This window comes from Canis lupus, chromosome 11 (assembly GCF_011100685.1).
Source record: "Canis lupus familiaris isolate Mischka breed German Shepherd chromosome 11, alternate assembly UU_Cfam_GSD_1.0, whole genome shotgun sequence".
NCBI lineage: Eukaryota > Metazoa > Chordata > Mammalia > Carnivora > Canidae > Canis > Canis lupus.
The window spans coordinates 7,157,455-7,170,937 of NC_049232.1; the positions used below are offsets into that span (position 1 = coordinate 7,157,455).

The following is a 13,483-nucleotide window of genomic DNA, read 5'->3' on the forward strand; positions in this document are numbered from 1 at the left end:
GATTCGAGACCCCTCCATGACTTGCCATCCTCAAGTCTTATCACTCATTTCCTCTCATGTTATGTCCCAATCACATAATGCTGATTCTGGAGTAATCCATGACTCTTCCTTGCTGTTCCTCACTTGATTCATTGGTTTCCTGTCTGAAGTTGCCTCTCCCTCCCCCACCTGTCTAACTCTGATTCTCTCTTTAAGATTGGGGGCACCTGGTGGCTCAGTGGGTTGATCCACTGACTCTTGGTTTTGGCTCAGGTCATGATCTTGTAATCATGAGATGGAGCCCCACGCCAGGCTCCATGCTCAGCACGGAGTCTGCTTGGGATTCTATTTTCCCTTTGCCCCTCCCCCATGCTTCTGTACTCTCTCTTAAAAAAAAAGAGAGAGAGAGAGAGAGAGAGACTTAATTCAGACATCCTCTCTTCCAGAGATACTTGGACTTCTTTTTTCCTTTCTCATGATTCCATATGTGTGCCTCTATTGTTGTTATTGGAAGTGAGTCACAGAATGTGAGCTTTTGATAGTAGACTTGAATTAATTTACCTTTGCATTCTAAGCACCCATCAGACTTTGTGACATTTATTTTTTTATTTTTATTTTTTAAAGATTTTATTTATTTATGAGAGACACAGAAACAGAGAGAGAGAGAGAGAAAGAGAGAGAGAGAGGCAGAGGGAGAAGCAGGCTCCATGCAGGGAGCCCGATGTGGGACTTGATCCTGGGTCTCCAGGATCATGCCTAGGGCTGAAGGCGGCACTAAACCGCTGAGCCACCCGGGCTGCCCGAGACTTTGTGACATTTAATAGAAGCTCAGTAATTATTTGAATGAGTAAATGATGTCACCAGGCAAAAAGTGTGCCTTCATATATTTGCTCCACCAGAAAACCCACAGCATCAGAGTTGCTTTTCCAGAGACACCCATTCCTGTCTTATAAATAACCACCTATAGCTAATAGCATTGCCAGATCTTTGTATCTGGCCCCTAAAGTTTAAAGGCATTCCAGTTTCTGGCCTAACAGTGTTTATATTAGAACCATTAGTTAACCCCAGAGGCTATTTAAGAATTAAATTAAGAAGCAAAACAAAACACAATAAAATCTTGGGAATAATAAATCTATGCGAGACATTTGAATTTGGCTGAAAGGTCTGCTAATGCCCTGAAATTTGTGGATCCCAGGCAGCCTTTCTGCTGGGTTTTCATAATATGTGCTTATAAATCCTGAATGTAGCTAAGCTTCCTTTTTAAATGAGTACACCCTTTATTTGTCCAAAATTATAGACTTAGGAGCTTAGCATCTGTTCCTTCTAAAACACTTTGCTTAATAACATAAAGGCTTGAATTTTTCAGGCAAGTATTTACAAAAGAAGTCTAGATTTTTGACACAGGTATTCCATTATTGACCTCCGTTTTATACTTGACCAACTTGAGTAATTGTTAGCATTTATGTGATTGTTTGCAACTCTTACTGACCTCCATAGTCCTTTGATCGTGAATAAAAAAATAGGAGCTAAGACCTTGGGCTGATGATGGTCCCTGAGAACTCAAATTGGCATCTACTGCAGTGTTTTTCAGACCTGAATTCCTGAATCACTTGAATCCAACAAATCTGGGATGATTGCTAAAAGTCAGCCATCAGAATCCCACCACAAACTGAACCAATCAGTTTCTTTTTTTAAGATTTTATTTATTTATTCATGAGAAACACACAGAGAGAGGCAGAGACATAGACAGAAAGAAAGAAACAGGCTCTCTGTGGGGAGCCTGATGCAGGACTCAATCCCAGGACCTCAGGATCATGACCTGAGCCAAAGGCAGATGCTCAACCACTGAGACACCCAGGTGCCCCACCAATCACAGTTTCTCAGTGTGAATCAAAGGGTATGCATTTTTACCAAGGGATTTTTTTTTTAAAAATGTATCATTAATAGAGAAAGGCAGCTTCTGGTCTATAATAATTATTTTCAGTTGGGTAATTTATGAATATCTTATTTGGACCCAAATTTATCATTCAGTCAGTATTTGTTGACAATTGATTAAATGCCAAACTGGGAGAATATAAAGGTGAAAGGGAATTAAAAAGCATAGGGTTTTTCTGGATGCCAAGATAAACAACTGAATACTTATAAAAAAGATGATGCCCCACCCCCCCACCCCATACAGATTCTCTAAAACATTGGAAGCCAAACATTTTCTTATATACAGATGGCAAGGTTCTTAATGCCAGACTGGAAATGGTCTTAATAGTAAAAGGGATCACATATCACATCTTCCAACACTAAGCTGTCAGGTTTGTTTCAACAGACCTCCGGTTTCTAACTTGTGTGTAAATAATAAAGCTGCTCTGTGACAGGTTATCTCATCCACTTGATGCCTATGAACCAGCTTTCAACAATTTTATCTTTCTAGGGAATATTAGGGAATTATAGCCCAAGAAGCTCTAGACTTCAAATGGATGCTTTGTAGATACTTGATTTATTATTTAATGACCAAAGTGGATTGTTTGTTTTAGTTGCTTTAGAATTTTCAGAGACTTGAATAACAGTTGTGTTTGGGGGCATAGCATTTAGGGCTCTCACCTGCCCTGTTTGTGTGTTGTGAGAATTGCTCCTCCTAAGGATACTGTTTGCCTGAGGGTGGGGTCGCCCCTCAGTCACCTCAGAGAGTGTGTGGTTGGCTTTCTGTGTAGGCAATTGGTCTTCTTTATCAACTCAGTTTTCATAAAAGAATGGCAGTTCTATCCCTGGCCTGGCAAGCTGATAAAGCATTTGGCTGGTCCCTTAACTATAACCCTGCAATTCGGGTACCCCTTGGCTCAGATTACCTTAACTGTACTGCCATACACTAGCTACTAAAAATTCAGTTGAGAGATAGAATATTCCCAATAATGTAAAATCCATCATTGGATTCAACCCAATTACAACATCTTTATCAACATCCTGTACTATTGATTTTCTTACATTGCCCCTTTGGCTTGTCATCAACTTCTATTGAAGGATGTCATCAGAAACAAAGCTATGGAGCTCTGCGACTTATTTACTAGAAGGATTAAGTTGCTGGTTCAGCACATGACAGAGTATCCTTATAAGAGCCTGGAAGAGGTATTTCTCTGTGCTTCTTCAGAGCAATTGGTATATCTTTATCTTATGAACACAGTAAATTACAGATCTAGTCATATTTTCCTCTTCCTGCCGACAGATAGAAGGAGAATAACAAATTAGAGATCTACTTTTACTATGTGCATAGGTTTTTATGGCATAAATGTTGTTTACTTATCTCCTGGCACTTCACATTTATTACCCTTAGTTGTTCATTGCCTCAGTCCTCTTCCAAACTGAGAATATATTTCATTTTTCCAGCCTATGTGTTTCTTCATGAGATGCCTTATATTCCTGAAGCAAGGCAAAATACGTCATCGGAGGTTTTGCTTGTTGGTTTAAAGATGAGTAGTCACTAATGATTAAATCAAAAGGCTTCTGCCTAGAACGATAAAGAATCTAGAGAAGGTTGGTAAGATAAGAAAAAGGGGTGGGATAGAAAATAGGGTAAGGAGAATTGGAGAACTTTGGCAGAAGAATAGACCCTGGTGAGCACTTGATATGGAGACTCAGCTAAATAAGAGGATCCTATACTTGGTTTTGACTACTCAGCACGAGAAGGTAGACTTGCATGAAATGGAAGTAATTACAGGAAACAAACCAAAGCTCTGTATTTCTTGCATGTATCAGGAAATATTTTGCATAGGGAAATGGGGACAAGGTATGTACTTACCACATTTGACCTTTGTAATATCAGCTGCTCTGTTTTCATCATAAATGTTGTCTCTGCACTTGAGAGTACTGGACTCGGGTGTATACAAATTAAGCAATCAACTTCTGTGATTTTGGTCCAGTTGAGCATGGATGGCTTTAGTCATACTGCCTGCTGATCCTATGATGTGTGATAATACCTAGTTTGACTAGTTAAACCTTAATTATAACAGATCATGTTCATGGGGAAAACCATTTCATATTGCTGTTTTAATAACCACTGACTATCAGAGTTAGAAAATACCTTTGAGAACATTCTGTTACATGTATTCATTAACACTTGCTGAAACTGGGGCTCAGACAAGCTTTGTTACTTGCTGAAGGTCACAGCCATTTAGTGGAACCTCAAGAAGAACAGAAGTCACTTGGTTCAAAGACCAGCAGTAACTCAGAATGGTTCAGTTATTATAGTCCCCTACTCACTGAGTGTTTTGTGCCATTTTATTTTTTAATTTAATTTTTTAATCTATATTGAGTCCTATATCCACCAGATGCTAAAACCAGAGAAAATGTTATTGTTATTACTGATTGCTTGAAATTCCAGTCGTAGACTGTGCCATTTCCAGAGCCTGGAGGTGAGGTGGGCTGCAGGTGAGATTGGAGGAGCGGGTACTAGGGGCAGTTTAATGACAGAGCTATGACACAATGGCCCTAGTTATTTGAGGTAGCTAATGGAGACAAAGGAGATCTATGTTTGCTTGTGAAGTACACATTGAAGTAATTATCTTGATCATGTAGGTAAAGGGCCCTTTATTTTGCATAAAATTAAGATGAATGAGTCTAATGGGGTTATAAGGATTTTATTATCTAAATAATTACCTCATTTAAAAAAATTCATTTTGCTCCTGTAGAAAAGCAATAGTTGTTAAATTTCTGCAGTTATAGATCAAGATGTTTTATGCTTACAAAGTAAATTATGACTGAGAGCTTAGAATTTAGAGAATTTATTTATTGTACACAATCTGGTAAGCTTAGCTGAGAACACAGAAATTTGTTCCACTGTGGGTTGTTTTAATGGTCAGAATTTCTAATCATGGGGGTAAATGCCTCAACCGTATTGATTTTATTTCAGTAAGCAGAGGATATTTACATGAAGGTGAGGGTATGGGCCCCAGGGTTCTTCCTGGTCTTGGGTCTTTGATGTCTATACATCTAGATGGAGCAATAGTAAAAGACAGTGCTACTCTCCTTGTTGATACCTTCTGCTTATCACAGTGACCTCTCAAGTCTTACAAAACTATTCCCAACACATTGTCTTTTAAGTCAGTGAGGTAAACAGGGCTGGTTCAATAACTTTATGTTATAAGCAAGAAAGTAGAGACCAAGAGAAGTGATTTTATGAGTTGGAGCTCAGAAAGTGAATCATGAATGGCATATGGACCAGAACCTAGTCCCCTGACTCCTGGCCCAGCACTTTACTAGTCCCCTTGTCACAGCCATGGTCCTTGTCCATGTGACGTCTCTGCTGAATCAGTTTCAAAAGTATGACAAATACATTGCTGTTTCTAGTCCCCTTTTCTCAATCCCATCTCCCATTCACTTGCTCATCTCATTAGAGCAAGCTTCCTAAAACTTAAGTTAATATTGAAGATAATTGCCCTGGGGCTTTGCTGTTGCTGCTTCCCTGGGAGCCTCTTGAGTGTCCATATCCAGACAAGCCCAACCTGCAAGTATGGAGGAGCTAATGTCACAAAAAAAGGGCTCTTGACCAGTGGAAGTTGGACACCAGTATGAAAATGTTCCTACTTTCCCCACCTTGATTCACCGATTGACACTTGGTCTTGAAATGAAGTTGGGCCTTGGGGGAGTATTCCCAAGGATGGAGTAATTGGTTTTATCTGGCAGTTAAAAAAATGCATCCTCATATTGGCTCTTCCTCCCTTTCAGCTTTGTTCCTCTTAATCCTTTACTCCTATTTCCTAGCGTAGCATTTCCTCTTAAAATAATATCACATGGACTCAGTCTCAGGCTCCAATTTCTGGGGAAGCCAGGATAGGGCACCCGCTTCATCTCTGTCTCATTCTTGGGCTTCCAGAATTCTCTTCTGTACTCCCACCTGGATTACTCCTCCACCCCTCCCTGTTGATCTAAATCTTACTCTTCCTTCAAGACAGAGTTGACATGCTGTTTGTTTTACATTCATTTTCCATGATGCCCCATAGGATCTTTTTTCTCTCAGAAACCTCCATTTTTACATTTAATGAAGAACAACACAGTATGCTTGTCTCCCTTAAGAGAAAAATTTGGAGATAGCTGTACAAGCTGACCCTCTTTGCTAATGCATAAGCACCTTTAAGTCCTTGGGTTATTTATCTGTGTCCCCAGTACTGGGCATGAAGTATCCAGTGATTATTTTCCAACTGCACATGATACAAGGGAAGAGTGAATTACTTGTTCTGTTCAACTTATCACTCTTCTTATTAATGGAAAATAACTTTGGTTGTAGCACATCTGAGGGAGTATGATAATCCAGAGCTGTTGTAGTCTGGTTATTCTGTATTGATGTGAGAATAGTTGAAACTCATAAACGACAGTCTTCTTGATATCATGTTTTCTTTATATCCACAGTTTTTCACTAATCCCAAGCATTTGGAAGTCAAAGACAATAAGGATATTTAGGGGTTTTTATTTTTAAGCATTTTAAACATTTTTATTCTGGGAAGCACAGTAAATACAACTCATCTAACCTTTGATTTTTATCAAATAAAATGTTGGGCTCAAAAGTACCGGTGCAGTCTAAAGAAGACTCCAGGGCCTTTGTACATAGGGAGATAATGCATGATGGGCAAGATATACTCATAGTAAACAAAGCAAATTTTACTCTACTGTATTGGAGTGAGATATTTGGGAAGTTTTTTTCTTTAAAAAAAAAAAAAACAGTAATAAATATATGGTGGACTGAGCAACCCAACAGTGTGTGTATGTATGTGTGTATGTGTGTGTGTGTGTGTGTGTGTGTGTTGCTTTTAAGCTGAGAGAAAAAAATTATTGAGAATATGAAAATTTTAAACTCTTACAGCAGTTTTCCCATCACCATAAAGGTAAGGCTAATATCAAAGGATCCATGCTAGTGGAAATATGGCTTAATAATATAAATTAATAAGCTAAATTTTTCCAATATTTAAATTACTTCTTTATATTAAATTAAGAACTTACCAAAGCAAATTACTTATTTCAGACTGTTGAGTTTCCATTTAGAACACTTTTTTCTGTAGTGTGCTAGGAGAGGAAAGGGCGTGCATTGAGGTAGAAGGGGAACTCACTTTTTCCTTGGCTCTATGCTTCCTTCTGGAAGGGGCCTAGGGAGAGTATCGTAGCTTGCTTTTTGAGCCATTGATGTCCCTCTCTGAAGAAATAATTTGTCTCACTGGAGTTTGGATGGAGAGGGGGAGGTTGATCTTCATCTGTTCTGTCTCACTTCTTTTTTGGGAGCCTACTTCAGGATGTGTACATTCCTCTCGGAGTCTTGCATTGTAGGTTCTAAATGTGAAGGCCCTACTCCTGCTCTGGAGCCTGTGGTGGCTTCTAACAGCTGGGGACTGTGGTGGGTGAGTCTGTGCAATTCAAAGATGAATCCCATTTGCTTAGCTAAGCCACAGACACCAATATCAGTGTCATTAAGCAGAGAGGTGATTGGAAAATTTGCATCTCTTGGACTCTTATGACTCTGCCTTGGTTCTGAATATAGGCAGCTGAGAGAACAGGTAGTTATTTACAGGCTGCCTGAAAACCCAGACAGATTGTCTTTCCTTTGTCAGGGGTAACAGTAAAGATAGGTCCATGCCCAAGGAACTGAACGTGTTCTCTGACCTCGACAGGAATGCTACTGATGACACATCCACATATGATGACAGAATTGAATGCTTCCACCCAGAAATTGTAAATAGTCCATAATCACACATGTATGTAAGCCAACTCAGTAATTCCAAAATTTGTTCTTTTTCTGTGTGGGCAGTGGTGATGGAGTTTCAAAATGCTAGTACTTCTCTGAAGACAAACACAAATGTGTTTCTTTTGTGATTAGTTGGATTGAGCATAGTTAAAAAAGACACGATGGGTTGTGTTGGAAAACACAGTCTCTAATGTGATTAGTTAACTCCACAAACTATATTTTGTAGGATAATTTAAATTCATCTTCTAGGCTAAACAATCATTATTGCCCTCCAGCTAACAGATTTGGAGTTGAAGGTTATCATTTATAAACTGGTCCCATTGGTCTTGGAAGGTTCAAATTTCCCCATCTATCCCAACTGTCCTTGACATCGATTTGAAACAAAAAGATGGTTCAGCTTAAAAAAGCATCTTAGAAATATGAGAAATATTTTCTGGAATGGTACATTCTGTTGTATGATAATGGGTTCTCTCTCTCTTTTTTTAAAGATTTTATTTATTTATTCATGAGAGACACACAGAGAGAGGCAGAGACATAGGCAGAGGGAGAAGCAGGTTCCCTGTGGGGAGCCAGATGAGGGACTCAATTCCAGGACCCTGGGATCATGACCTGAGCCAAAGGCAGACACTCAACTGCTGAGCCACCCAGGTGCCCCATTGATGGGTTTTCTTGTGGAGTTTTAGATGGACGTGTTTGTAATTGAGATGTTGGTATTTTCAGAAGACATTTATCAGCCCAAGGTTTTTGATAATTCTTTGCTTCAGTCTTGGGAAAAGCTTTTAAAATGCATTCCAGAACTATATGTACAATTTCACCCAAAAAAGTAGGCAACGTTTTCATACATACTAGGTGTTTCAGTAGAGTGTGCACGAGTTATTTGACAAACACAGTCTTGAGTGTTACTGTTGGGCTATTTGGTCAAGAATATGTGGCAGAGAAATTGCTTTTATATTTATTTTCTGCCCACTCCCAGGCACATGTAAATATGTTCATGATTAAAAGCTCTTGCAAAGACATTGTTTATGTCAATAATGTTAGGACAGGATAAATTGGTACTAAACATTTGGAGTGTTTGACCCCACACAAATAATTTGTATTTGATCATTTCATAATTTGCAGAGATATTAATTGCTAGCCCCTCTGACATACATCATTTTATGGACTTCAAAAATTTATTTGGTGTGGTTTTTATCTTTGGGATGTTTGTTTCCATCTTGCTCCTTTTCTTCTCAAACCCTATGCTTCAACTAGACAGTCCAGCTGAAAACCACTTTTCTGAACTAAACCGAATGAAGTGATAAGACTGTCAGATGAACCACAGTTCCTCCCCTGTCAACCATGAAACATTTTTTTTAACAAGGAAAGAGGGAACATTTGACCTTTGTCTCTGACTTACTAGGGAAGGAGGGGCAACCAGCATCTAGCCACGCCATTAAGGTGATGCTGTGAATGATCTTGTTTCCTGAGTAGTTTTGATCCATGGGACTTTTTGATCACTGGCCTAGAAACTGCTTATGCACCCTCATTTTGGGAATAAATTGCTCGCTGACTACACCCACAACTTTGGAGGGGAGGGAGAAAATTCATTGAGCTTATGAGTTGGACATACGAAAATATATAGCTATGAGCAAGGCTTTGGTTTCACTTCCTCTGATATAAAGCTTTGTGTCATGCAGTAAGCTCCTTCTCTATCCCTCCCTCTGGAAGATTTTTATGTGGCTGTGGTGGCAATGACCCTGTCCTTTCCGTCACGGGTCTGGGGAATGTGAAATTATTTTGGTTGTCAGTCTGAAATGCCTCCAGTGATTATGCTGGACTTACCAAATGGAGGTCAGAAACAAGGCAGTAGAGGCTGTCACCTTTGGAAAAAAACAAGACTTGAGGAGAGCATAGTTTCTGAGTGGGATAATTCAACAGAATCGGGAATGAGGAGGGTCTCAGAGTTGGAATATAGATGCTGCCTGTCAAAATGGGGGAGAGCAGTTGGAGGGGGCTGCTTCAGGCAGCACTCCTCATTACTCATGCTTTCATCACCATTAAAATGCATTCCCTGGTCTTAGGCTGCGTAAAAATGATTTTAGTTAAAATGCACTGAAAAGAGAATGGAACGAAGAGAAGAAATACCAGGTTTCTGCTTGTAGCTCTACTCAGATATAGAATTTATTATTTTTAAAGTTAGTCCATAAAATTCTCTCAGAAAGTCTTCTGCATTTCAAATAGCCTCTTTCTTAAGGAATGTCTTTTGAAGTTGAGTTTAACTACAATGGAAATACAACATGAAAACACAGTATAAATTAGAGTGGTTATTTCTCTGCATCAGTTCGTGTGTTCCTATAGCAACCCTTCCAATTTTACCTGCCCCTTATTGACCAGATATATTTTTAGTGACTGCTTACAGCAGAATAAAAAATGAAGAAGAGGAAAAAGGGGGGGAGGGGCACTAAAACCAGCCTTTGTTTCCTTTTCTATAATGAGTTAACTGGCTGTGAGTGCAGCCATGCCTTAAAATAAGTGTCATGGATTTTTTTTTTTCCCCCTTGAATTAGTACACTTGAGGTCCGAAGTCCAGGAAGTCCATAGTGAGGCCCATATTCTTGCCCTAAGTATTTGGATTTTTAGACAAATGGAAAACTGTAACTGTATATTTGCCAAATGCAGCCTATGTTTTCCCGACCTATGGTTGCAGCAATTGCACTGTCAAGAGGAATGTAAATATTAATGAAGGATGTTTCTCAGGAATGGATATTCAGTGAATCCTCTTTATCTGTCAGAACTGACTCCATCAGTGCATACTTTCCGGACAGATCGAATGTTTATAGAGTCATAAATTGACGTTTATCTGACAATTTTTATATTCCTACTCAGTGGCTTTTGTTATTAGGCATAGACGTTTCAATGTACCATGGTGCTTCTGTGGAGAAATTAAACACCATTTTTCAAATAAAGGTAAGAATGAAATAGAATGCAAAGTTAGTGGTCCTTTCAAGGGTTATTTGGACATGAAATGTAAGTACTGGCTTAAATTAAATCCTAGTATAGAATTTAATTCTTGTCTGCTAAGGCATAAAACAATCCTATTATTAAAACGAGTCATTATTAAATTGTGATATAACATGATAGATATGCATGAAGAGACATCTTTGTTCTCTAAAATATGAACAGGTGATGAGATTGCTTTCTTCTCTGTGCATTCCCCCCCCCCCCCCCCCCCCGGGAGCAAAACAAATTTATCAAAAGTAAATAAGAAAACACTTTGTTTTCCAAAAAATAAGCACAATTATTTCAAAATTAAAGTTATGTAATAAATGCCTACCCAAGCATGCTTGCACATTGATATACACACTCTGTTAAGTAGTGCTCAAGAACAGGAGGAAACGAGGCTTTATAGCTGTCTGCCATGTGCCTGCTAAATGCTCATAAAATAATCTATTATGAAAATTAGCCATATTATGGTAAGCTTATATACGTAGCAAGAGTTGTTATTGGTCTCCAACATCAGGCTTATTAAGCAATTTCAGTAGACATCTGCAATAGACAGGATAGATAAAATTCTAAAATAGATCACATAAATTTTAAAAGAATTTAAATATCATTTGGCCGAGCTGATTTTGGAAGCCGAAGACTGAAAGAGCCAGAAGCAGCAGAGAAAGGAGAGGACTTGAAACTATAAGGAAAAACATCTATTTCTCTTTCTGTGTTCCAGAAACATCCAGAGGGCCTGGGAGAGCACACCCAATGAAAACATCTCCTACCATGAGAGACCAGAATCAAGGTAATGGAAATAGACCACGAACTCTCCCACATTTACTCAACCTCTATTTGGGGTTCTTAAGGGGATGCTGGTTAATGAAAATCAGGACCAATCTTAGTGGTAGTTGGCCTGCTAGCAAGAACCCTAGGTTCTTTAGGGAATCCCCCCAAAACCTGTCCTTACTTTTCTTCCAAATATCTCTCTCTTGTCAACATCCACCATCTTTCTGGGTAATTCATGCCCATCACATATCTGATCACAGGATCATCTGTGTTACTTTTGATTCTCCTCAAAATGCAATCTAGAAAAGCCTATCCTCTAAGTTGATATTTACGGCATATATTTGACAGTAAGTTTAACTACAGGAGTCAGAGAAAGCCTAAATGTCCTGCCTAATGTTTCTATACCTTCTACATACTTTATTATCATACTTACAACTTTGTAATTAAATTGTCTATGTTTCAACATGTTCCTTATCCAGCAGTGGACTTGAAAATGACAAGATGCTCAGAAAGGTTCTGTGTTTCACTTACTTGTTTGTCTGTCTCTAAGGACCAAGTATGTCAGGGACTATAGAAAGGATAGATCCCTCAGTCTGGGATTATTTGATTTCTGAAAACAGAATAGAGGACTGTAGTGAATATCTGTTACCATCTTGGGCTGCTCAGCATCTTTTCCATATAGAGCTTTCCTGTTCCTTGTATGATGGAGCTGATAATGACATAGCTTCACCTTCAGTACTAAAATACTTGGCAATTATGCTAGGCTGTCCAGAGTACTCTAGACCTCTAGAATCTTTAATTTAATCAAAACTGACAAGATGATTCAAAACAAGCCAATCAGATTTTTTTTTTTTTTGTGGAATTGACATGCATGTTGAAATTTAAGGTTGGTACTCAAGTGATCAGCATTGTTGAGGATCATTAAAGGTTATCACTGCTTCCACATTGCAGAGAAATATAGCAGGAGGGAATCGCTGGGTGGCTCAGTGATTTAGCGCCTGCCTGAAGCCCAGGGCGTGATCCTGGAGTCCAGGGATCCAGTCCCACATCGGGCTCCCTGCATGGAGCCTGCTTCTCCCTCTGTCTGTGTCTCTGCCCCTCTTTCTCTCTATGTATCTCTCATGAATAAATAAAATATTTAAAAAAGAGAGAGAGAAATATAGCAGGGAATGAGGTTTAGCAGGAGAGAAGAGAGCCAAGGGGAAAAAGAAAATGAGATCCATTTCCTGATGATATCGCTAAATTCCTGGATCAAGCCCTAACTGAAGACAAACATTCTATAGACATTCTAGGCCTCTGAGATAATAGGTTATTTTTGTTTGTTTTGAGTAGAGTCTGTCACTAAAAAAAAATCTAAAAAAAAATTGATTATTGCATGGGATACCATGGGGTTTTACAAAAATCCAAGCATAGAGAACAGAATGCAGTTGGGTGACACAGGAGAGCAGGAATCAAGACTGATGACCTTCTCCATTTCCTTGTGAAGTTGATGGCCTCTTGCCTCTGCTTATTTGCTTCATTTTTCATGATTTGCGAAGCTGCTCTGTATGGATACCTGTGATCTCTCTGCTTCTTTATCACAGTAGGTGATACCTTGCATGTAACTTAGAGTGAGCACCAGCATCCCTACTATTCCTCAAAGCACTATCTCACTTTCCTAGCTTTCTGAGTTTCCATTCAAGTAGTCACTGTTATCTTCTAGATATCACTCATGATCTTTTTATATCACTCTTCCCCTGTTGCAGTTCAAAATCGCTAGAAGCAAGAGTTCTGCTTAGATGCCCCAGCCCTGGCCTCCTCCCAGATTCTCTCTGTGCTTAGCCATTACTTGTGTGGGATCAGATGGTGTGCTGTCTTATCTGGGTTCACCTCTCAAGGAAGGATTGTGACATGGGACCATTTGGGAAGGTAGTATGACAGGAAAGCAAGGACAAGTGTCTAAAGTATGGAGAGTGATAATAATGATGATAATGCTGGCCTTATCTGAGAACCAGATGGAGCTTAGGCACCTTCTCAGATTTTCAATGCCTCATC

At 39.1% G+C, this 13,483-nt stretch overlaps 1 long non-coding RNA gene across 1 annotated transcript in view; it reads left to right on the top strand.

Moving 5' to 3' along the window:
* Positions 1-13,483, top strand: part of LOC119873857 — a 228,991-nt gene that overhangs the window by 101,377 nt on the left and 114,131 nt on the right. Inside the window, exon 3 of the long non-coding RNA XR_005366550.1 lies at positions 11,400-11,468. This is a non-coding gene — a long non-coding RNA (uncharacterized LOC119873857). The remainder of the gene's footprint in view (positions 1-11,399; positions 11,469-13,483) is intronic.